This window comes from Hermetia illucens, chromosome 7 (genome assembly GCF_905115235.1).
Source record: "Hermetia illucens chromosome 7, iHerIll2.2.curated.20191125, whole genome shotgun sequence".
Lineage (NCBI taxonomy): Eukaryota > Metazoa > Arthropoda > Insecta > Diptera > Stratiomyidae > Hermetia > Hermetia illucens.
In genome coordinates, this window is record NC_051855.1 from 6,922,164 (window position 1) to 6,946,090 (window position 23,927).

Sequence of the window (23,927 nt, forward strand, 5' to 3'; positions counted from 1 at the left end):
TTTTTTTTTTCCCCCGATGGAGGGTGGAAAGCTTCAAAAGCTACCGCAGGCTCCTGCCACACGGTTATGTGGGATTCTTACCCACTAAAACCACCTCCTTCTCCTTCCACTCTCCCCGCGGAACTCCCATTTGGTATTACGTCGCGGGGCTGGATCAGAATTTATTCTGCGCTCATGTCAACATTCGTGAGTGCTGTCCGGTAACAGTCTAGTGAGCTCCAGACTTGATACGTACTGTCTTCCCTTTAAGATTAATGTATCTTTGCGTTGAAACATATCATCGCTGTGATGCGGGCCTACCCGGCAACGACAACGGAATAACGATTTGCGCATTTTCTCATGGAACGTGCGCTTCCTGTACAGAGATGAAGCTGATGAGCAGCTAGCCGATATAGGGCTGATACAACAGCGTTGCAAGAGATGCGATGGACAGGGACCGGTTTCCTGGAGAAGAGCCACTACACCATATATTATAGCGGTCATCCAGTAAACCATATGCTCGGAGTAGGTTTCTTAGTCAGCCGAAAAATGAAACCTGCTGTTATCGGCTTTGAAAACATAAGCGAATGGCTATGCACTCTGAGCTTGCGAGGCAAGTTTAGAAATATAAGCCTCATAAACGCTCACGCCCCTACAGAGGAGACTGCAGAGTCGGAGAAGGATACCTTCTACGAGGCAGTAGAACGAACCCTCGAAGCCTCTCCCAGATATGATATCAAAATCATACTTGGGGATTTTAACAGCCAAGTAGGGAAGGAGCCCGTATTCAGGCGATACGTTGGCTCCCATAGCTTACACGAAAAAACAAATGATAACGGACTGCGGACTATTCAATTAGCAGGGTCACACGAAATGGTTGTTGGAAGTACCTGGTTTGCGCGGGAAGCGGTCCACAAACATACGTGGGCCTCTCCAGATGGGACCACTTTCAATCAAATTGACCACGTGTTGATCGAACGCCGCCACCTCTCAGCCTTGATGAATGTCAGAACATATCTTCTTTCTTCTTTGTCTTCAGCCTTTGTCCCGTTCACAAGCGGGGTCGGCTCGTCGTGATCGGCTTCGCCATTTGGCTCTATAGAATGCCTGATCTGGGTGCAACCTCGAGGCTTTCAAATCCCCATCCAGCGTATCAAGCCACCGTTGCTTAGGTCTGCCTTTTGGTCGTTTACCATCGACTTCGATGTTCAGACCAATCTTGGCAAGTGATTCTCGTTTGCACGAATTGCGTGACCATACCATCGAAGACGCCTCTCTCGCAACTTTTCCATGATCGGTGCAAACCCATAACGTTCGCGAATATCCTCATTTCGGATGTGATCTAAACGTGTGACGCCACTAGTCCAACGTAGCATTTTCGTCTCCATTACCGCAAGACGCCGTTCATTGTCTTTTATGGTCGGCCAACACTCAGAACCATAAAGAGCGACTGGACGGACGGCATTGCGGTAAATTTTAGATTTGAGACGTTCGTTGATACGTCGATCACAAAGGACACCAGTTATGGAACGCCACTTCATCCAGGTTGCGTTAATGCGTGAAGGAATTTCATAACGCAGTTCTCCATTGGCTGATAGCGTTGACCCGAGGTATTTAAATCGCTCAGTTCTGGGCAGGATCACTGCCGCTGACAGTGATTGTGCCTGTTTCATGGGGATCGGTCGTCAAAAATTCAGTTTTGTTTAAATTCAATCTGAGACCGTGTTGCATGAGGCGATCATTCCATTTTTGAATAAGTTGCTCGAGATCAACTGTCTGCATAAACGCCGTCTGCATAAAGCAGTGTGTAGGGCGCTGGAGGTTGGATATCCCGTGTGACGGTGTCTATAACAAGGACAAAGAGGAGTGGTGAGAGGGCACTTCCTTGATGAACACCAGCAGAGACACGAAGCGGTTTTGATACACCCGCCATACTTCGAACTTTACTTTTCGGATCGTGGTAGAGCAATTGAACCCAGCGCACAAGTTCTTCTTAAGAGGGAAATGGATACCGCAATAACCGCAGTCAACAGAGGACCTGGAGATGAAGCATCAACAAATGATCTGCACAATCACCTCAAGAACGTTATCATGGATACGGCCACAAACATACTTGGCCACAGCCGCAAAAGGAGTCAGAACGGCTGGTTCGACGATGAATGTAAGCTAGCAACGGAACGGAAGAATGCCGCATACCGAGTAATGTTGCATTCTCAAAGAACGCGGGCACGCGCAGAGATTAATCACGAACTCCGTCGAGCGGAGAAGCGACTTCACAGACGGAAAAAGGAAGCCTGGGAGAACCAACAAGTCTATGAGCTAGAAAAGTACAGGGAGCAACCGCACCATGCGCGGAAGTTTTACCAACAAGTCAGCAGGATGAAGCCTTATACACCTCGATGCTCATCCTGCCGAGACAAAGAGGGAAATCTGATTCCCGACAGAATGGTCATATTAGAGCGATGGGTTGGGTACTTTGATGAGCTACTGAACAACCAGAACATCGGTGAGTTGGAGGTCCCGCCAACTGAAGACGACGGACAAATACTGCCACCACCAAGTTTAGGAGAAACAGTCCGTCATCGGCTAAAAAATCATAAGTTGCCAGGAGCCGATGGAATTACAGCCGAATTGGTTAAATATGGAGGCGACCAGTTACACCAAGTGGTTCATCAACTTATGCTCAAGGTATGGGACAGCGAATCAATGCCTGACGATTGGCAACGAGGCATTATCTGTCTCATACATAAGAAGGGAGATATCACACAGGGCAGTAATTATAGAGGTATCACGTTGCTGAGTACCATCTATAAGATATTCTCCACTCCATTTCGCTAGGCTGGATAGCCCCATACGCCCAGAACATCATTGGCCCATACCAAAGAGGCTTCACTCCAGGCAAATCAACAACAGATCAGATTTTCTCCCTGCGGCAAGTGATGGAAAAACTGTTGGAATATGGACAACAGTTGCACCATCTGTTCATCGACTTTAAAGCCGCCTATGATAGCATAGCCAGGATAAAACTGTACACGGCCATGAGAGAATTCGGTATCCCGACGAAATTAATAAGACTGACTAGGCTGACCCTGACCAATGTGCGAGGCCAGATAAAAGCAGCAGGATCACTCTCAGGACCATTCGACATCAACAACGGTCTACGACAAGGGGATGCGCTATCATGCGTACTCTTTAACCTGGCCCTCGAGAAAGTGATCCGTGATGCTGAGGTGAATGCAAGAGGTACGATCCTCTTCAAGTCCACCCAACTACTGGCCTATGCTGACGATATCGACATCATGGGAAGAACCACCCGAGATGTAACAACTGCCTTCATCCAGATCGAGCAGGCGGCGATTGGCGCGAGATCTTGTTGTCAGCCAACAGAGCCTATTTCAGCTTACAAAGACTGTTCCGCTCGAAACGTCTCACCATAGGGTCAAAGCTCTTACTGTACTGGACTATGATCTTGCCAGTCCTCATGTATTCCTCGGAAACTTGGGTTCTTAGCAACAAAAATTGCGAACTCTTGGCGGCGTTCGAGAGAAGAACCCTCCGAAGAATTTTTGGCCCCCCTTCATGAGGATGGACGATTCCGTAGCCTACACAATGACGAAATCTGTGAGCGATACCATGACCGTCCGGTTGTGGATAAAATCCGGCTCAATAGGTTACGGTGGGCGGGTCACCTAATCCGTATGGATGAGGATGATCCCGCCCGGAAAGTCTATAAGGGCAATATCTATGGTAGAAAAAGAAGACGAGGCAGACCCTGCCTAAGATGGAGCGATGGCGTAGGTCAGGACGCCAGACAGCTTTTAGGGATATCGAATTGTTGGACCTCGGCGCAAAAGCGGGATGTCTGGAGTTCCTTATTAAGGCAGGCCTAGACCGGATACCGGTTGTTGCGCCGTTGATGATGATGATGATGCGGGCCTTTGGATGTTGCCTTCAACTCATCCTTAGGTTGGTTACCCCTCGGTCCGGTTGACCGGGAGAGGGATCGTGGGCTTTTTTAACTGGCTCTGTTCGTTATTAAATGGGAGCGGAATCATGAGTCACGTAATTCAGGAAAAAGGGAGGGGAAAATGGAAATAGATGTTTCGAATTTGCATCTTTTATAATTTTTTTATATTTTTATATCGATGAATTAATTCAAGGCAAAATGAAATCACTTTTCAGTACAATGGCAGTCAAAATATCATGCTAGCCTTACCGGAGTGTAATTCAGTTCACAATAAAGCACAATGCATAGTAACCATGTACTTGGTAAACAACTAAAATTGAAAGTATCTTTGAAGTTTCAATGACTATTCTGTTTAATGCATTTCCTCCTCCTTCTCCAAAAAATAATAAAAAAAAAACTTGAAATTAATTCCCAAAAGACGGTATTGGACCGATGAATTGGCCAATACTTTGCTTAGTTTTTCCTTTAAAAAGTTTCGATGGACCTATCTATGTCTCATCGATTATTTAATATTCAAATCAGGTCAGGCATTACGAATTCAATAACCTCTGGTTTAATTCAATGTGCTCGTCGTAAATGCTCAAGTGTTCAGGAGGAATTATTTATTATACATAAGGAAACGAATGTAAAACTGTCGCTTGTAGTTGAGAGAATTCAACGTCCATCCATGGTTATAATAGTTGTTGATTTATTTTAGAGTTTTGGTGAAAACTATAATAGTATCAACTATACACCGAATGAATCTCCAAATAAAAGTCCATCCTATGCCTGAAGAGTTAATTTTGTTGCGAAAAAAAACGCAAATTATGGTGGTCGAAAATTCGAGAAGCCAATTCAATTTTCATGCCAAAAAAATATTGAACAAACTGGAACCATAATAATCGATCAAACTGGTGCCTCTAAAATGTCTGACCCTATGCTCAGAATCATCATCAAAGACGCAGCAACCGGTGTCAAACATAACCCTACATTAGTGAAGAGTTCCAAGCATCCCGACTTTGCGTCAAGCCATGTTAAAAATTGGTGTAGAACTGAAGAGCCTGAGAAACAAATCCAAATGCATGAACCACCATATTTTGTTCAGATGTTTCAGGTGGGTAATTTGTGAGAATGGGTCCTTGAAGTAGTGGACCTCTATCGGATCCCCGCACTCCTCCCCTCTTCACCCAATGTAAAAACTAATACCTGCCCCGAAAAGTACTAAACGAGGCCATTCATTCGATACCCTACATGGCAGTATTCGGTGGAAAAAAAATTGCACCCTCTTTTACGGGTACAGAGACCCCTCCCCTTAGGTTCAGCCTGAAGCAATGTAATTCAACGTATGTGTGGAAATTCATACTTCGAACCTTTCTACAAAAAATTTTTGTCAATAGATGTAACTATTTCTGAGAAAAGTGTGTGTGATAGACAGACAGACAGACGGACGGACAGACAGACAACGAAGAATGTTGCCAAATATAGGTGGTCCTAGGCAAAGCCGTCGGCTCCTGATCTCGAGTGTTGTTAGCTCCAGTCTGGGCATCCATACCGATTGAGCGCATTACGTACGTCATGCGCTTACTGTGCAACTTCAGATGAAGCAGCTTGTGTGATAGCCGGCATGATCCTCATCGACATCTTTGCGAACGAGGGCCGACGCCTCTATGACCCATCATATGCAATCGGTGAGTCCTATTCCAATCGTCGGCAATTGCCACGAAGTGATTCTATTTTGGAATGGCAAAAAGGGTGGGATGATTCACCTAAAGAACGTTGGACACACAGGATTATTCCAGATGTCTCTAAATGGATCAAGCGAAGGCATGGTGAGGTTAGTTACCACCTAACTCAACTCCTAAGCGGACACGGAGGGTACCGTGCATACCTTTATCGCTTCGGGCATGACGACTCCCCGTATTGTCCGACATGTGCGATGATTCCAGAAGATGCGGAGCATGTTGTTTTTAACTGCCCGCAGTTCGCTGCACACAGAGCGGAGGCAGAAATTTACGCCGAGGCACGATTGACACCCGAGAATATCGTGGACCAGCCTCTGAAACATCTTGGAGGGCGGTGGAAAAATTAATGAAGGCAATCCACAATCTGCTGAGGAGGAGGAGTTACAAATAACGACAGAAGCCGCAGTTCATAACTGATCCTGCCCCGCGATGTAATACCGAATGGCTCAATCACTTTCACTTTCATGGTACTAGGATGAACTTATGGGGACTTTCTAATCAAATACAAAAAATTGTAGTAATATACTAATATTAACTTTATTTAAACAGATATCGGCATGGAAGGTATTTCGGAGCCCAGGCACCACCATATAGTGGCAGCCTCCTGATTTCTTTCAAATTTTTCGGTTTGGTAGTTTCTGAGAATGGCCCCCTTAAAGAAGTGATTACTTTCAACCCCCCGCGCTCCCCACCCTTCCAACGAATGTCAAAACTAAGATCAGCTTTGAAAAGTACTAATCGAGACCTTTAATTTGATACCCCACATGGCTATATTTGATGAAAAAAAATTGTACACCCCCCTTTTGCATGTATGGGGACCCCCCCCCCCTCCTTAAATTCGACGTAAAAGGATGTAATTCACTGTATGCGCGAGCGTTCACAGTTCCCACCTTTCTACCAAATTTGCTGTCAATCGCTAGAACCGTCTCCGAGAAAAATGCGTGTGACGGACACACAGACAGACAGTAAACCGATTTTAATAAGGTTTTGTGTTTACACAAAGCCTTAAAAAGACAGACAACGAATCGATTTTAGTAAAGATAGGAACCAGTCAAAAACCGGAAGCTCGACGCTTCAGGTATAAAAGGTTTTGTTAGTTTCTAATGTAGATGATCCTATTTATACGTCGACTGTAATGTAAATCTATATTTAGCATGTCAGAGTATTTTAGGTTGCAGTAAATAACGTTAACAACGCCCCAGATAGGGACTCACCTCACAACAACGACCTTTGGCTATCACAAACGAACTATTATCGATTTCTGAAAAAATGCGTATGCTCTTCGATAACGGTAGAAAGGGTCCTCAGCGATATAAGCTGGAGATTCTGAGCCTAAGCGAAATAAGATGGTGGGACTCTGGAAAGTACTCTTTGAGAGCAGTCTTTCATCGCTTCGGTTGTTAGGTGGCGATCAGCACCAACTTCAGCACACAACAATCGTTAGCATAGCGTAAATCCTCCCTCTGGCCGCACTAATGGCAACGAATCCGAGGTTGGGTTGCTTCTGACTTCTTAAGCAAGGCGCGCTATCTTGACCTGGGATCCGGTTTCTGACAGACTTCTAACTGCAAAATGCCGGTGTAGGTTAAGGAGCGTCACAATTGTACAGTACTATGTACCAACGGAACCTTCCGACATAATGAAAAAGGATGGTTTCTGCGAGCAACTACACCCTGTTCACCCAGTATGGATTTCTGCAACATCCGCCTCGCCAATGGTGGCACATTGTTGGAACACAGAGCCTGCTGTAAGGTTGGGTTTCAACTGACCGACGCCGTACTATCAGATCGATCATTTCGCGATCAGCAGTAGATTTAGAAGTTGTCTGCCGTCTGTCCGTAACAAGAGAGACATTGTCATCAATCCCGAAAGGGATCACCTGATGGTCGCTTACGTTCGCTTGCGTGTTGCATCCGCCACTTTCGCAGGATTGGAGAGCTGCAACCCTTTAAGTTCAACATGGGCCGCCTATAGCAACCAGCTATAGCTCGACAGTAAAGGAGCTATCTTGCTGATTGAACGACAGATATACTGTGTAACCTGTCTGAGAATATCGGTGAGCATTGGGCCACCATAAAAAGTGCTGTTTTCTCGGGTGCTGCTCCCACTCCCACTCATATAGAAATCTTGATTATCCGGGACTTTTCTCAAGGAGTGGAAGAAGGGGATCATGATGAAGGTCCCAATGGAAGCCATTTTAAGTGTGACGATTGGGGGCGAGGGGTATCTGCGTTCTCCCTGCTGTAGCCAAGACAATGGGTAAAATAATTCCGGAGCGCATCAAAGAACTTCTCAAAAGGTTGATCGATAGAAGGCAGACTGCCTACCGCTCGTGATGCTCCTTCATTGACCACATCAACGCCCTACCGGTCATTTAGGAACTATCCGCAAAGTTTAGATGTTCACTGCAGCTGCTCTTCTTTGATTTTGAAAAAGCTTTCCAGAAGCGACTGCCTGAACAGGGAGTGTATCTCGAGTGCTCCACGCAGGAGGGATATTCCAGACAAACTAATAGCTATTACCAAAGTGACATATGATGGCGCAAAATGTCATGTACTCCACCGAGGGCGGTCTCCATGCTGCCTTGTCCGGAGGACGTGGAGAAATTTAATGAACAACACACCTATCCTCAAACATATTGACTATGCTGATGACATCTGTTCGCCTTCTCACTGGGTCATGGACTTTGCCCAAACCAAACTAGGAACTCCAGACATCTCCGTTAATCGATGTAGCATGCCTCGCATCGCCTACCATTCCCCTTCTTACTCCTCTCTTTATCGAGTACCTCATTGACAAACTTGATGCCAATGTTGACCCTGGCCAAGACGGTCTTCCAAACCTCTTTTTGCTTAATGCTGGCATATCCCATATCCCTTCGCTTATCCCTTATTTTCAATAAAAGACTCAAAAAGAATCACTTTTCTGGCTTGTTGGAAGGGGCTGTCATCATCCCTATTCATAAAAGTGGCGATCGTACTTTTGCTGAGAATCACCATCCCATTTCGCTCCTCCCATCCTGTTCCAACACCTTGGAAAGATATGCCAGCGAGTAGCTGTTCACCCACTTTACCCACCACATAGTAAAAGAGCAACACGGCTTTGTTAAGTGTAGGTATACTTCCTCCAACTTGCTCGACTTTACCAACTTTGTCTGATAAATGTGTAAATTCACGGCATATTATCTAAACTGACTTTGCTGAAACTGTCGACAGTGTAAACCACAAGATACTTCTGTCCAAGCACTCTTCCCTAAGCGTTCCAATACCACTTGTCGTATGGTTTGCCTCTTACCTTTCCAACCGCTCCTGTCACGTCCCTTTTGGTGACTGCACATTCCGATCCTTTCCTCTTCCCCCTGGCATCCACAGTGATCTACTCCGATCCTTCATTATTTTTATTTTTATATCAACGACCTTCCCCCCTCCTTGCTTGTGCCTGTCTGCTCTATGCCGACGACCTTAAGCTGTTTTCGCTAAATCGTCGCCTATGGACTCTCTGGTTCGTTAGTGCTCTGCTAATAGTTTGGCGCTAAACGTCAAAAAGTGTCACTTTATGTGCCACTCGCTTAAACCCTCACCTACCTCCTTTTCCAATTTCTTAACGGTCATTATTTATCATACCTAAGTTCCACTCAAGACGTCGGAGTCGCTTTCGACAATAAGCTCCGCCTCGATACCCATTGCCTAGAAGTCATCAATTGTGCAGAAAAATCATCAGGGCTTATACTTCACTCCTCCTCGGATTTTGAGTCTATCCAACCTTCCTTAGCCCTTTTCAATTCCCTCGTAGTACTGCTCTGTGATTAGGTCACCTTCTCGTAACTGTGATCATATTATCCTTGAAAATGTGTAACGTAAATTCACGCGTTCACTCGTTTTTAAGAAAAACCTTCATCATGTGAGCTATCCCTCCCTACTCCGCTTTCTGAACCTCCCCTTCCTAGAGCAGTGTACAACCTGCGATCCTGCGTCTTACAATACACCAAATGCAGTTCATCAGATATTTCGAGTCGTAGAAGACTGTCATGTAAAGCGTTTCAAAGGTCCGGACCAAGGATACATCCCTGAGCTGCTTCCGATGTCACCTTCATTCTGCGCTGTCCTTCCGAGGTCTCGTACAGTAGGTACTCCCTCAACATTCGCAACAAGTAGCCTTGAATATGGAAGTGATTTGCCAGTGCCTCGAGCATGTGGTACCACCTCGCAGAATTGAAGACGCTAATTACATAGAGGGTCATAAGGAGGACCAGGAAATACTTGAGGACCTCATCGCCACGAGGATGTGTAAGGGGCAGAATAAGGATTTCTTGTTCACCGGTATACGGTTTCGTCCAAGGCTTATACTGATAGACCGCGCGACGAAGAATATGGTGAACTAGGTTAGGATTATAGTCCCTAAACTGCTAGGATGAAAGGAAATCGAACAGTTGACATGTGTTGGAGATGTTATATAAGGGGCACACATGGTGACGGCCTACCTTCCCAAAGCTGCAGCGATTAGGACGAGGAAGCTTCCTCGCCTCCTCATCTATCAAAACATGGATCTCCACACACAATTACGGAGAGTTTTTAGAAGCGAGAAGATGGGCAAAAGCAAACCTCTCAGATCAGGATAGACGACTGAGAACTACCTAATCAATTACAGATTTGGTGGCAAATCTGAGCACAGGGAGAAATCAAGGAAAGGTATTTCGAAGCAAGGTGCTCGGCAGCCATAGAGAAAGGGCAAGACCGAGCGGGAAAGTCGACCCACTGCCCATGAAAGAAGAGAATCGGGGCGATCTTGATCTAAGCCTTCTAGAGCTCAACCGGCACGAAATTCATCATGCAATAGTGGCTGCTGCAGTAATTACAAGGGCAAATTCCAAGGATAACATTGGCATAGTGCTGGCTCAGGAAGCCTGGATGTACCGTTGGTAGATTCGCGGTCTGCAAGGAGCAAGTATGCAGGTAATTTAAAATTCCTCTTGTGAAAAACCATGGGCCTGCATCACTGAGTGACAACATGGCCCATTTGCAGGTGGGTGCAAGATGATGCGAGAACTTTTCAACCGGGCGAAACAAACCGGGGACTGGCTGACGTACAAAAGGACACTGACAGTGTACAGCAACATGATCAGGGAAGCAAAACGAAAGAACTTGCAGGAATTCTGTAAAAGAATAGAAGAAACCACAGAAGTATCCCGCCTATATAAAACTATGGCTAAAGACAAGGTAATATCTTCTGTCTGTCTGAAAAAGAAAGTTGGGACATTTACCGAGATTGGGAAAGCCAGGATACATATGCTTCTCACACCTCATATCTCGGGGTCCTGCAATAGCGTTCTGCGTGACACCCCAACACTGGACAGAAGAGAAAAAAAAGGTAAAGTGCAAACTAGCGAAACAGGTATACTCGGACGCTAGAGTAAGATGGGCAGTGGGAACCTTTAAAACATTGAAATCACCCGGAGTAAATGGCATTTCCCCAGTAGTGGTAGGGATTCAGAGATGCCTAGCTGGGGATTCCGAGATGCTAAAATCATCTTTGGACCTTAACTAAGAGTGAGAAAGGACAGCCTAGTCTTAGGATTAAGTCACAGGCCTCGGAGAAATGCTAGGGCGTCCACCTCAGTCGACGCGGCAGAACGGGCCCCGGTCCTGTCGAGAAATGGGCAAGGGTTCTTGACACATGGACGGCGTCAGGACGTAAGCAAGTTAGTCCGCACACAACGAACAAAACAAAACAACAACGCTAAATGTTGGTACCCTAACTGGAAAGACCGAGGAACTCGCAAGAGCCCTTCGGAAAAGGTGCATTGACATCTGCGCTCTGCAAGAAACCCGATGGTCCGGTTCCAAAAGCTGCGACATTGAACGCGAACGCGGTAAAAATGGCTACAAACTTCTCTATTTTGGTAACCTACACACTCAATATGGTGTTGGCATTGCCATCTCAGAGGATTTCCGTGATGCCATTAAAGAAGTCGAACGATTTGATGATCGGCTGATGAAGCTCACCATTATATCAGCTGATCGCACTATTCACTTCTTCACCGCGTATGCACCACAGACAGGTCGACCTGATGCCGAGAAAGATGCCTTCTGGCAACTTCTCGATGAAAAGGCTTGTCACGTGCCTGCTGACGATTATATAATTATTGCCGGCGGCCTTAATGGTCATGTGGGTGAAAAGGCAGACGGTAACCGGTGCCATGGGGGAAAGGGGTTCGGAGCGCGCAATGAAGGTGGCGAGCGTATAATCGATTTTCCGGACACCCATGACCTTGTACTTATGAATACATGGTTCATCAAACGATTGTCTCATCTGCCCACATTTTATATTGGGAACAGTAAAACACAAATCGACTATATTCTCATAAGACGCCAACATTTTACCACTGTCACTGATTGCAAAGTCGTTCCCTATGAGACCATCGCACCTCAACATCGGCCGTTGATTGCCGTCCTGCGAATTAAGCCACCGATAAAACAGCGTGAGGAACGCACTGGCGCGCCGCGCATTAAATGCTGGCGATTTGGTGAGAAGAAAGAAGAAACGGTCTCACTCATACGATTGCCAACCATTACGAATGTGGAAGAATCATGGAACCAAATGAAAAACACGATCGACAAAGCGGCCTCTGCAACCCTCGGGGTCACCAAGCCGGATAAGCGGTACATCAATCGAGATACTTGGCTTTGGAATGATGATGTTGAAATGAAGGTCCGTGAAAAGAAACGCCTCTACCACAAATTTCTCGACGATAAAACGCCTGCTAAGTGGCAAATTTATAAGAATGCCAACCGGGAAGCAAAGAAAGCGGTCGCTGTCACCCGAGCGAACCATTTCAAAAATCTTTACGATAAACTGGACCCTCGGGATGGCGAGAGAGATCTGTATCGACTTGCTAAAAGCCGTGATGAACGCACACAGGATATCGAACATTTCTGTTGTGTTAATGACAAGAACGGTACTTTGCTTATCAACCGTCGAGCCGCAACGGATGGATGGCGAGAATACTTCGAGCAGATTTCAACTGAAGAATTTGCTCATCCTCCACTTCCACAATCATTGCCGACATTTGGAGCAGTTCCACCAGTCAGCGCAACTGAAGTCGAGGAGGCAATAAAAGAAATGAAATCGGGGAAAGCAACAGGACCTGACGACATCGCATCTGAGCTCTGGAAAGCGAAGAGCTGGGACCCAACACTGTGGCTCAGTGAATTCTTTAACCGGGTTATCCAGGAAGGAAGAACACCATCTGACTGGCAAGAAAGTACCACTGTTCCAATATGGAAAAAGAAAGGTAGCCCAGCAGAATGTTCAAATTACCGTCCGATCCGGTTACTTTCCCATACCATGAAGATTTTTGAACGCATTCTTGACAACCGTATTTGCGAAGTCATTGAAATAACCGTGAATCAAGCCGGATTTGTCAAGAACTGCGGAACTACTGACGCAATACACGCTGCGCGGTTACACATGGAGAAACACCGTGAGAAGGATCGCCCTCTTTACATTGCCTTTCTGGATCTAGAGAAAGCGTTTGACCGTGTACCACACGAACTCATCTGGTATGCTTTACGACAACACTTCGTGCCAGAAGAACTCGTGCGCTGGGTTCAATTGCTCTACCACGATCCGAAAAGTAAAGTTCGAAGTATGGCGGGTGTATGAAAACCGACAACCGTATCTCTGTTGGTGTTCATCAAGGAAGTGCCCTCTCACCACTCCTCTTTGTCCTTGTTATGGACACCGTCACACGGGATATCCAACGCCCAGCGCCCTACACACTGCTTTATGCTGATGATGTTTTCCTAGCATCTGATAGCAAAAATGATCTCGAGGAACTTGTTCAAAAATGGAATGATCGCCTCATGCAACACGGTCTCTAGTGTCGTCCGTCCAGTCGCTCTCTATGGTTCTGAGTGTTGGCCGACCATAAAAGACAATGAACGGCGTCTTGTGGTAATGGAGACGAAGATGCTACGTTGGACTAGTGGCGTCACACGTTTAGCTCACATCCGAAATGAGGATATCCGCGATCGTTATGGGGTTGCACCGATCGTGGAAAAGTTGCGAGAGAGGCGTCTTCGATGGTATGGTCACGCAATTCGTGCAAACGAAAATTCACTTGCCAAGATTGGTCTGAACATCGAAGTCGAACGACCAAAAGGCAGACCTAAGCAACGATGGCTTGATACGCTGGATGGGGATTTGAAAGCCTCGAGATTGCACCCAGATCAGGCATTCGATAGAGCCAAATGGCGAAGCCGATCACGACGAGCCGACCCCGCTTGTGAACGGGACAAAGGCTGAAGAAAAAGAAGATTGAAGAGACAATCCGTGTAACTCATCGGCGTAAAAGCCATAGGTTTCCAAATATGGAGGTGACCAATGACACCAAGCGGTTCATCAACTGATGTTGAAGGTTTGGGGCAGCGAATCAATGTCTGACGACTAGCAACGAGGCATTATCTGTCCCATATATAAGAAGGGAGATATTGCGAAGTGCAGCAATTATAGAGGTATCACGTTGTTGAGTACCATCTATAAGATCTTCGCTATCTTACTAGCTCAGATAGTCCCATACGCCCACTCCAGGCAAATCAGCTACAAACCAGATTTTCTCTCTGCGACAAGCGATGGAAAAACTGTTGGAATTTGAAAATCATTTGCACCATCTTTTCATTGACTTTTAGGCCGCCTATGATAGCCTAGCCAGGGTAAAACTGTACTCGACCTTGGAAAAATACAGTATTCCGGCGAAATTGATAAGAGTAACTAGGCTGACCCTGACCGATGCGCGAGGCAAGATAAAAGCAGCAGGATCACTCTCGAGACCATTCAATATCAACAACGGTCTAAGACAATGGGATGCCCTTTTATTCGCCCACTTTAACCTGGCACTGAAAAAAATGACTCGCTATGCAGACATTAATGCACGAGGTACCATCCCCTTCAAGTCCACCCAACTACTTGCCTACGCTGACGATATTGACATTATCGGAAGAGCAACTTGAGATGTATAGTCTACCTTTATTCAGATCGAGTAGGCGGCGCGATATCTCCGAATCCTCCGAAGAATTTTTGGCCTCCTACATGAGGATGGACGATTAGGGTAGCCTCTATAACAATCAAATCTATGAGCGATACCACGGACGTTTGATTGTGGATAAAATCCTGCCCAACGGGTAGCGGTTGGTCACCTATTCCGTATGGGTGAGGATGATCCAGCTCTGAAAGTCCATAAAGGCAATATCTATGATAGACAAGGAAGATGAGGCAGACCCTGCCTGTATGGAGCAATGGAGTAGGATAAGAAGGATATCAAATTTGTGGCGCAAAACCGGGTTATCTGGAGTTCTTTGCTAAAACAAGCCTAAACCGGATACCGGTTGTTGAATCGTTGATGATGAAATTCTCTCTTCTCAAATGCAAGGAACGTTTCTTTGCGGTTCGGAAAAATACAAGAAGATTTGGATTGAATATAAATACCAGCCAGGCCATTACACCACGTATTCGAGTTCAGTATCAATGGACAGAGTATTAAAGGTGTCGACAATTGATATGTCCGAGTAGCGTTGATGCTGCTCACGGTAGCACCGAACTTCGTATCACTCGACACACTTATAGGGCTGGTACTCCCCACCTGAAAGGGCTGCCCCGAAAGGAACGAAGAACTGAGATAGAAGAGCTGAAACACATTTTTGTAAAGCGACAACGCCCGTGAGTGTGGTTGATCCGCTTCCATCATACAGGAAAATAAATGTAATGAAGATATTTTCAAATGGACCAGTGCAGTCCTGGCATTCACATCGGTTCATGTGTAGCTTATCAAACACCTCAGATGAAATTAGAGGCTGACAAAGCCATCCATCACCGAATTTCCAACTAAAATGCATGGCTCTGATCTCCTGATTAACAACTGCAGGAGCGATGGCTCCCATTTATTACTCTAGCACCGAAACCAGCCTTCAGCTTTGGATTCAGTTTGGAACCACCATGTACTCATCAACGTCTACACTGAAATTATGAGGATATTTGAAATCTGCTAAGTATCCGCGGCAAGGTCAGTTGGTGAAAAAAACGAAAGACTTAAGCGAGTAACTTGCGATAAGTGTTATCGTATTTTCTGTATCGTTCCGTTTTCATGGCTGCGTCATTTTTAAATGGAATTTTAAGCTTTTGAAATATGCTTTTCATTTGAAGTAGAAATATTTTTCTGGAATTGTTATTTTTTGTGTTTTGGGATCGTTTAAACATGCTGAAACCGATAATTGCTGCATGACTTCCATGATATTATACTTCTCCGCCACTCCGCACATTTCTACGATAATTTCAAAGTTCTTAATTCCAGGAAAATGTTGGAAAACCCCGCCAGTATACACGCTAAGACATTTAGCAGGTCAGAAAAGGATTGTGGTTAGTTAACTGTTGTTAAATGGAATGTTCACACACAGACCGATTGTGGTAACAAATTTTTGCAGATAAAATATGCATCACGTATAGCCATCTCTATTGTCATGAAGCTGTAAAACAGAAAGATCCGAAAAGGGTGATGCAGTAAAAATGGTAAAGAGTGGTGTTGTGAGAAGACATTTTTTGATGATGTTGATAACTGAAGAAGAAGCAAAGCAAATACAAGAAGAGACAAAAAAAAAATGTCTCCAATCGACAAGTTAACCCCGAAGAAAATCTGAGTCTAGCCTCCACTGCCGCAACCATCGTTCCAATCGGTCGATGAAGAAGTGTGGCGGTGCTCACAGGTGGGGCCGGTGAATACATAAAGCCCCACTTTGTCTTCAGCTATCATTCCATCGTTCAAAGTGAAAGGAGCATAAAGAGTGCGCCGCACTGTACCTACTTTGTTAGCTAAAGGTGTATATTCTCGTTTAATTTTCTTTTGCCATGTTTCAATTGCATTGATTCAACACTCCCGCATTTAGTTAAGAAGAAGTAATTAAGTCTTCGGGTGACTTAAGTTCAAATGGTTTTCATTCAACTTCCGGTCGGTCATAAGGTTTTTGCCGTTTATACGTTGGGCTAGTTGATAAGTTCACTAATTTTTATATCGTTATTGAGGAAAGCAGCAAATCTCTCTTTCCGGTATAATCCCTTTATATTCCCTTTAAGAAACGGTGGATAAGTGATAGGTTAAGTACTATAACGATACCTTGGTGCGGTGTTTGATTAATTTTTCTTGGCACGACTTGCGTGGTTGTCTTTTTTTTGTCACATCTTCGGGGTGAAGGCATACACATGCGACAGACGAACAGATAGGAGCCACAGCAGTGTGTCGATATCACATAGCTCTTGTACTTCAAGTGCTTATGTGCAATATAATAACTGTTCAGTGCAGCCCACCCCGGTCAACGACAGGCAACTGATCATCAGAAGAAGTGCAGAAGGTCTTTTGTTCTTTTTTGTTTTAATAATGCCTTCAACTGTTGTCCAATCCATCGTTGAGTAAGAACATTAACTGAACATTGAGCCACACGATCTTGGTATCTTGGTAGAGTAGAAAGAAAAGTACAAGAAACTGTGATTGAAATTTTATGGTGATGATAGTGGCTAAAGACGTTATAAAGTGCGTGATTAGACTAACTAACAATTGAAAAACGATAAAAATTAAATATATTTATTTATTAAATATATATAACTAACTGCGGAGAACTTAATGCTGGATAAAGAGGCTCAAAGTGAAGGTCACGATTGATCTTATGAAAACTACAAATAAAATTCATATGAAAATTCTCTTAAAGCCTGCACACCTTCGCAAGAGGATTATTTGAATCTAATTTTCTAACCCCCTACTATAACATAATCCCCGTCAAGAAGATATTTCGTATCTGCTTAATATTTCATTTGGTAAGCCTTTTATTATTATTCACTACATTTTATGCTGTAAATATGGTTTTCATTATTGACTTTTCTTTATCGCAAAAATAGGCTTTTTATTAGGCTTTAAGAGGTAGGAAAAAAGGACAAAATTTTATATCCCATTTACCTTTTTTCCCTCCCATTTTCTCTTTATTAAAAACTATAGATATAGTATGGAGTAAGGATACCAAAATTAACAGATTTAGTAAGAAATAATTTAAATTTAAAAAATATTGTCCCTGTCCCCCCTTAAAAAGAGTTATCATTTTCTTAAAGTTTAAATATATGATTCCATCTTTTTGGGACAAAATGACTTCAGTTAATAATTCTGCTGACAGGGAAACCTTATTTTTTGCCTCAGCATCCAACAACTACCAAATAATTCCTCTGAAATTCGATAATGTGTTCCGGTTTGAGGCATGACAAATCCATAAAACACTGTCCTTCCCCCGCCATACAAAAACAGGCCATGGGCAAGTGCGTGAGTAATTTTCATTCTTCAGAAAGTTGGAATCAAGTCATGACGATGAAGACCTCACCCTCCCAAAAATCCCCTCTGAACACATCGTCCTGGTTTTATGTAATAACATAAAATACTCCCCATTTTCAATCACGGCCACATGAATTCTTCTGATAATGTTGCTGGAATTGAAGTGGATTTCAGAGACCTTTTTTTTTATTTTTTAACCAGAGCTTATGCTATCCGCATACCCTACCACATACGTGCATATTTAATATGTTCCATATAAAGATAATCAAGTATGGCAATAGGCACCCGGTGAACCATATCTTACTTGCCATTTCTTTAGTTTGTACTAAAGCACCATTAGTTTTTGGACCTAGACCTAGGCGTGGGCGAATGTTACGCTATTCTTGGAGGCCTTGGCATTCGTAACTAACTCTATGGGGATTTGGAGATCAAGTTTAGACCACCGCCGGATATAAATTACATTATTTGGAATTTTCACGTCAGATTAAATAGCTTTAGTGCATCCATAGCGCACTTATACCGTACAAGCCAGATTAACTGGATCCCCGGTAATAGCATCAACTACCATCTATACTAGTTGTCTTCTTCTTTATTTATAATCTGAAATTTTATTTTTATTTTATTTTATTTTATTTCTTTTCATTCGATAAATATGTACAAAGCATGCAGCAGTAAACTTGCTGGCATCACATTCTCGTCGACCTTCACTTTCACTCTCATTAAAAGCACTCTCGATTTTATATGGTTGAATATTAAATAGCCTGATCATTGATTCTGGGACTGTCTGGTCGTGATGAATACGGTGCACGCATTCAAGATAGCTATTTACAGTAGTATAACTGCAACAGATAATTATGCTATTGGAAGGTTATCAAGACTTAACTTCCTTGTATAACTTAAAGTGAGGTGGAAAAATTTCTTTTTTCTTTTGTGATTGAAGAAAATCCGTCTCTATATGTGTACTGAGCGAGAGATCAAGTGTAATATGTAATGAATGAATATTGAATATATCTCAGAAACATGACTGATTTGCTTAGGAAATTCAAGGTTAAAGAAATAATTTAATGAAGGAAACTTGGCGTAAATCCACCCCCCCCCCCTTTCCCTTGGACAAGGATACAATAACTTTGCAAAACCAATAATGATGAAATGCAAACTAACAATTAAATATGTTAAAAACTATGTAAATCTCAAAATATAATGTCAATAACTCCCACTATCTCCAAAATTTTTAAACGTCATCTTCTTTTATGATTTGGAATATTTTAGCGGATTATTTCATAAAATACTTTGCATATTAATTTGAATAACCGCAGTAAAACATGTAGGTCATCGATTTTATCAAACTATTTTTTTTCTTTCCCCCCGGTTTTTATTTGATGGCCTTTATGATTCAAATTTTGTATTGTTGGTGTGAAATTTGATATTTTTTTATGAAAATTTTTACGTATCCACAATTTTCACATTTGCCTTAAAGTTATATAATTTTTTTTTATGTATATCATTGTGAACTTGAAATTAAATTTTAATACTTTCTCGTGTTCTTAGTTTTGGGCAGGTATATACATCAAACTTATATAAATTTTAATTAGAATAATCACTTCAATGATATTAAAATTGAAATTAGATTGAATAAATAAATGGTTATATATAAAACTAAATAAATACGTAATTATACGATTTAATCTATAAGACCACAAAAAACTAAATAATAATACAACAATTGCAATTATTACATTATTTAAATCTTATTTTATATCATTATATCATTCAGTTAACAATCAACGTTATAATTATTCTAATATAAAATTAAATGTTATTTACATAAAAATATAAAATCAATTTTAATGTTATATAAATTACAATATAAAAGTATATATGATATATAAAAATCAAAGTTACATTTTATTAACACTATGAAATAATAAAACTAAACTACCAAACTTGGAAATAAAACATAATAAAATACGAAAATTTCATTGAAAATAATATAATTAATAATGCATGACTAACTGCATGATGTCGATTGACTCAAAAGCCAATACCAAAACACTTCTATATTTTAAATATTTTAAAACATGAATTATATTATAACATTATACATTATACTATGAATTATATTATAACATTATATGTAATATAGGTCATTGTCAGTAGTGTACAATTATCTAGTGCCCGTTTTCCAAACCTTTTTGTCCTAATTCTGCTTGTCTTTTTTTATATAACTACCATTCAATTAAATATTTTAATAATTTCCTCGGTTTAAACTATAATTTTTGATGGCATTTAATCAAAATCGTATCATATGATGATTTTTCGCTAATTCATAAACATGTTACATAAAGAATATCATATTCCACTCTTCAAGGACTAAAACATATATTTCCGGGTATCGTTTCACGTAAACCTGCACCCATAATGTGCATAGGAAAATAGAATTCAAAAAGCCTTAATAAATCTGAACCATTCTTTATTCTTGTTGTTATTCAAAGAGGAATCATTCAATGGCTTTTGGTAAGATAATAATCATCTACTGTTAGCATTTTGAAGACCGATTATATATTCACATGACGTACGATATACACTTTTATGATATATTGAATTCTTATCGTTTTGAGCTTTTGCTTATTTCACTTTTTATTCTTCAAGCCAAATGACAAACTTCCTGGAAAGTTTACATGGATTATCGTCTTTGGGTTTTTTTTTTTTTATTTTAAATAAAAGTGAAGACGAAAAAAATCATGCCAACAAAAGTAAAATCATGAATTTCAACTTTTCTAAATGGCTTCTGCTTTTGCTTATATAAATGTCAGCATATTGGAATAGCATTTTTTTTTTTTGAGTGGAATAGAAAGCAAAATTCAAGAGAAGCGTCAAATTAGCATATTTTAATTTAAAAATTTTGTAGTCTGATGGAAGTTCTTAGCAGAAAATTATCTGATAACAAAATTTTTATTGAGAATGTATAAATTTGTCGTTTTCCTTGACACACACTCAAGATTTTTCAATTGGGGTTTGAAATTTCACACAAAAACAGGCCAGACATTTGGTTTACATGCTTTATATCATGTATCGTCTATGACAATATTTAAATTAGAAATCTTGAACTTCAAAATTTTCTGCAAACATATTCGTACTTTTCTCAACTGAATTCGCATTTTTTTCAAGCAAATTAGTACTTTTCTAACTAATTTCGCAATTTTTGCAACCAAATCATGAACTTTCTCAACTACTAAATTCATACTTTTATTATATATTTCTGTTTTTTTTTATATATTGTTCCTTTTCCCATTGTTCCTTTTTTTCTATTCCAATTTCATTTTCATTACCATTATCGAATCTAATACTGTTCAAGTGATAAGCTAAGAGCTGCGAGGTAATGCAGAGATGAACAAAAGCAATTATGACTAACCGAGATTAGAACCAGGAGCAACGAAATCGACACGGTTGAATTCATATTTTCCTAACCAAATTCATATAGATTGTAACCATTTCATATTTTTTCCAAACAAAACCGCAATTCTCGCACTCATATTTGCCATTTTAACAAACAGATTCGTAGTTCTTCCGATCAAATTCATATTTTTATCGCGATCAAATTTGAGTATTTGGAATAATTAAGACTTCTATTCACTAGTATTATTTACTGGTCTTGCAAAATCCGATATTTCGGGAACCAACTGTTACCTTCATCCATGCTAACAAGACTTGAGCTTCTCGAAAAATCGGTGTTTGCAAGACCGATAAATAACACTAGTGAATAGAAGAAAAAAAACAAGTCTTAATTATTTAAAATAATTAATTAATAAAGCCGTGAAATTGCACTTAGATAAATTCGAGAGTTTCCAATTTCTTCCAACTAAATCCATAATTTCCCCCCAAGCAGTTCCATACGTCATTGAATGTTAAGTGCCGAATTAAAATAAAACTATTCGAATAATAAATTGATTATTGGATTATTATTACATTTTAATAGAAACTAATTTAATTAAGACAGTTTTATTGTTTTTAAGAGCCCCCAGAAACTTTTTTTTGTAATTCTGAAACTAATTATTCCTAAGAATTAAACTATTATTGCTAAAATATAAATCAGCGACGGAGAGGATAAAATTCCGAGAAATCTTTATTGCTAAGTATTAATAATATTCACAAATAAAATCCACTTAGCAACTGATTAAATTAACAGTTTGTTGCTGGTAAATCGATTTCGGGTTCTTCGATTTGACTTTAATTAATCAACGATTTAATAAATGACCAACCAAACCATACATCATGTATAACTGTATAACCAATTCTTAGCTATAGTGCATAAACGTACATAATATAACACCACAAAATAGCTTAGTTACATATGTTTGAAAAATGTATAACCATAAATATATCAAACTATACCTATAATCCGTTTAAAAAGAAGTCAATGACAAAAATTTGGAGGAAATTAACACCATCATCTTATAATTTTAAGCAACTTTCCGTTTCAATCGAAAGAAAACTAAAAGCTTCATCTTACATGACATAAACGATACTAAAATCCCATATTTATTACATAATCTCATAAAATAACAGTATACAATGATATATCTCTCGAAAATGCCAGAAGTCTTAACCGATAGCCCTGCGTAAACAAAATTTCTGAGGAGAAAGTTAATAAATAGTATATGATAAAGAAATAAGTAAATCTAATGGTAATATAGATAATTATGGGCATACATATGCATGTGGGAGAATATTATAAGTAATTGTAAATCATAAATTAACAATTATTTAACAAGAATTCAACGGGGGTAACAATGGTTTGAATTAGATATTATTTATGCAGAATAGAATAGAATTAAGTATAATAGGTAGGAGGAAAGTAGGTATTACTGTAAAATCTCGATAATTCGTATGGTCAAGGGACTGACAAAATTTCAAAATTACCAATAATCGGGAGTGCAAATTAAAGGAAAATGACTCTAGGGACCGACAAACTTGTGCAAATGAGCAGAAAACCTAAAGAATCAATGTAGGAATTATCGGAATTCCACTGCATTAATTATCCAGGATACTTAATTTCCCTTATACCAGCAAAAAATTAATTGTTGAGGATTATTATATTTGGATAAATCTTAATGTCAAAAATTAGACTTAATTAGCAAAATAAATTTCCAATTATATATATAAGACATTGTTTTGTCTAAATAGCATTTTTGTATATTTTTTCTATAGTTTTTTATTGTTTTTGATGTACTCAATGATTCATGTGTTAAGAAAGAGGGATTTCGTATCAAAACATATCAAAATATGATCGTACACCAACAATATGAATTCTTAGAAAATTAGTCAATGCTGGGATAAACAGAAGGTCAAATAATTTTTTACGTTTCTTCTAATAATTCCCATTTAAAATTATATATAAATGATATATAATTACATATATGCATATAAATAAATTGCATTGTAATTATATTACGTGTAAATTTAACAAATATATATGGTAATTACGATCTTGAATTAAGTGCTCTAACACACTTCAAGGCCCTGATCCAATTGGATTGTTGCTCCAACTATTATTATAATAAATGCCAATTATTATTTTGATAAAATTACATAACTTTATTAATTGTCATCATATTACCATTTCACAAAGAAAAACTAAGTTAAATTACCACTTTGACGATATTGGCTTTTCTACAATTGGTTGGTGTTTATAGTTTGGTATTTAAGGCACGCTTATTCATTGCTTAGTTGCAGTTTTATTAGTACTTTTTCTATAGATCATATTATCAACTTTTACTGCTGTTTTATTGGTTTCTATTCTGCTGAATTCAATTTTATCGAAGAAATTATAGTTTAATTTTCAAACTGCTTCACTTGAATTAACAAATATCTGTGCTGAATACTAATAATTTGTTTCAGTTTA

The 23,927-nt window shown here is 40.6% G+C and overlaps 1 protein-coding gene across 2 annotated transcripts in view; it reads left to right on the plus strand.

Moving 5' to 3' along the window:
- Positions 1 to 16,410: 16,410 nt before the first annotated feature.
- LOC119660826 (proteoglycan 4) overlaps positions 16,411 to 23,927 on the plus strand; it is a 43,747-nt gene continuing 36,230 nt past the window's right edge. Inside the window, exon 1 of one of the 2 annotated variants that reach the window (XM_038069684.1) lies at positions 16,411 to 16,533. The gene's annotated coding sequence lies outside the window, so the exon portion shown is untranslated. Of the gene's footprint in view, positions 16,534 to 16,699; positions 17,524 to 23,927 lie in introns of those variants that run through there. The other variant, XM_038069685.1, reaches the window with a different exon arrangement.